Raw genomic sequence first — 3245 nt, 5'->3', positions numbered from 1 at the left:
CCAGCCTGTGATTCTAACACAGTTACAGTGCAGTGCCTGCTTGAGAGGCACAGCTCTATGGACACAGTTAATTTCCTTCCAATCCACAAAATTATTATAGTACTGGGTTTGAACAACATTGGGAAAATGATGCAATGGATACAACAAAAGCTGCAGTTATCCTGCAGGGATTTCAGTGTAATAATATTCAGGCCGACATAATCAACAGAATCTCTGAACTGTTCAAGTTTCAGCCAACACTGGCAATTAAGAAATCTAACCATGAAATGTAACTTAACTCCTTATTAGCACTTGGATCTCTATCAGGAACACTGAAAAAAAGTAAAATAAAAAAAATCCAAGAGCATTTTTCAAATTAACAGCCTTGAGGGCAATATAATGTAAGTTCAGCCAGAGCGAATTGGGTAGGAATAGTTAATTTAGTTCTAGGAAACTTAAGAATCCCTCATCTCCTCATCAGCAGTAACTTGCTTGTTAAAGGAAGACAAATGAAAATGTTAATCAGCAAAGATTCACACTGGGGGATTGCTTGGAATGAATCACTCCTACCCGGCAGCCCTGGCGAGGTCATGTGTATGTAACCGGCTCTGCTGCCTCCAAAATGCTCCAAGCTGGAGAAATTTGACTTTAAAAGACCTGTGCCACAGCCTACTTGGCACAGAGGATTTGTCACATCTGGACAGGGTGGCTCCACAACCGTGACCAGCGCTCTTGGAGTTGGCAGTGCTCTGAAAACTGTTTTTTATGGGTCTATTTTTCACCCAGCTCTTGGTTGGGGCTGATGAATGCGCCCTATGTTGGATTTGACATTGGTCCTTGAGCATATTTTGGCTGTGTTGTGATGTTGTGCACCTTGGGGCAGGGGAGGCAGTGAGCATGGGGGTACATGGCCAGGTAAACAAGTCTAAGGAATTTTAGAATTTTTAAAATCTTGTTAGCTTTTCTTTTCTGGTTTTTTTTTCCCCCTTTTTTAACAGAAGAACCAGCTCTGGCTGGTTATATGGACCGTAGATTTAAAAATAGCTGGGTTCCTTCCTGTCTGAGGTAGAGAGAAAGATATAAGCCTGATTTATTGGCTGTCCAGTAGACTTTATATTCAATTTCCTCTTGTCACATTCCTATCAAGTAACTGCATGAGTGTAGCAGAGACAGAGTGAGCCTTTACAGAATAAATACATTCATTTACATGATGAATACCTATATTCACATGAATAAAAGTCCCTCTTCAAACACTCAAACAAATAAATACCAGCCAAACATTGTTAGCAGAAAACCAGTGAAGAAAAGCAACTGCACATATTTTAATTCCGCGTGTTTGTGAAGACATTTTCATATGGGATGCACTGAAATAAGTGTCCTGCCACATCCAATATAATGAGGGATAAATCCTGCTTTCTGGAACACAGTCACATTTTGCCTTTCCTCCTTGCTGCCTGGTGGTGCCTGTGGTGGCTGATGCTGCACAGTGAGAACATGAAATCATTAAGGTTGGAAAAGACCTCCGAGATCACCGGGCAGCAGCAGCACCACCATGGGATTAACCCACGTCCTGAAGTGCCACATCCACACATTTTCTGAGCCCTTCCAGGGATGGTGAGTCCACCACTTCCCTGGACTCAGCACAATGGAGCATCCTGTGTTTCTTGGGGGAGGAAAACCTCCCAGAGAGGTTTTGCCTGGCTGCAAATATGGGACTGGATAAGCCAGACTTGCTCAGAAGCAAATCTGAAAAGCAAAACCAGAAATAAATACATTAAAAAAAATAAATATATGAGATTTAAAGCTTCTCTGCAAGTGACATCACGGTTTGAGCCAAGGTCTGCTGAATTTCTGTTGGGTTGAATGCAGAAGTGGGTTTTCCTTATGGGATATTTCCACTGAGAATAACTCTTTTTCCCATGTCCAGAAGGTCCAAGTGTTTCTGCTTGGGCCATCAAGCAGGAACAACACCGAGAGCTCCATTTTACATTTCCATGGGTTCCAGTAGCTGGCTAAAGCTTCCACAAACCTCACATTACACACACACACAAACAGCTCTTATTTATCACTTCCATCATATGTTAAAAATTTTCTTCTTTTCAGAGAAAACTTAGCCTTTTGAAAATAGGTTTATGAACTCACACGTATTTATGGAACTGGGACAGAGAACTGACACGAAATGTTCTCAGGATGATGGATGCAATCCTGTCTCCAGGGAAAAAAATTAGGAACCCAACCAAGGAAAAACACTCTGGAAAACTTCACATCAAACAAGAAAACGAAGGAGTGAGAAGAAATGAAACACATTTCAGATTATGAAGAGGGAGTTAGTTAATGTCTGAGTTTTGTCTGATGCCCTGGTGATGGCCATCAGTGAAATCAGTGTAGGGGCACCCAAGCCAAGCTCAGGAGAAAGGCCAGCACAAGGATCATTGCAATGGTCAGTCCCGGGCACTGAAATGTATCCAGCTTGATTTGCTCCAATGAATTCAAAAATACTTTCCCTGTGTTGTATTAAATATAAACAAAGCCTTCACTTAGATTGCATATTCTCCTGTACAAGTATGTTATTTTAATTTCCCCCAAGAGCTAAAAAAAGAACCTTTTTTTTTTTCATTTTATTTGATATACATAATGTAGGCTGGCAGCATTAGTGTAAGTGTTTTCTATTCATGGTTTTCTGAAACTTTCTGTTAGAAGGCTTTGAAATCAAACACCCTTCTTTTTATCATATATTACTTCCTCCCCGGGAACCATTCCGTCTCCGTGCAGCGATCCCATTAGGCTTTTAACTTTCATATGAAAAAAAAAAAACAACCCTCCAAAAACCTGTGATAAAAATGTATTGATGTTTGAACACCATCCAAAGCAGTCAACTTCAAAACCAATGCACAGACACACAAATTTTGTGAATGGAAAATGGGAATTTGATTTACTGGGAGGGGAAAAAGCTTTTGCATAGGCAGTAACTATGTTTAATGGGCCATCTATTGACTTTGGGCATACCCAGTACAACTGGTGTTTGCAACAGTGTTTAAGACTAATTTTCCAAAGGAAAGGACCATGGTTTTATACAAACTACAAGTGATACAAGTGACTTGTAGGCTGGATGATGTCTGCAGAATTGTTTATTCTTGCAGCAGTCAAGGAGCCCACGATGGCTTGCAGACTTAGAGGTGGCATCAAAGAGGTAAAAACAGATTTGAAGGACTTTAAACCATCATACACAGTTAAGAACTTGAAATTGTGACCTTAATGGATTTTCT

The sequence above is a fragment of the Manacus vitellinus genome, unplaced genomic scaffold, assembly GCF_001715985.3.
Source record: "Manacus vitellinus isolate BGI_N305 unplaced genomic scaffold, ASM171598v3 scaffold_10_pilon, whole genome shotgun sequence".
In the NCBI taxonomy this organism is placed as follows: Eukaryota; Metazoa; Chordata; class Aves; order Passeriformes; family Pipridae; genus Manacus; species Manacus vitellinus.
The sequence above is the reverse complement of the archived record's forward strand: the minus strand, read 5'-3'. Positions refer to the sequence as shown.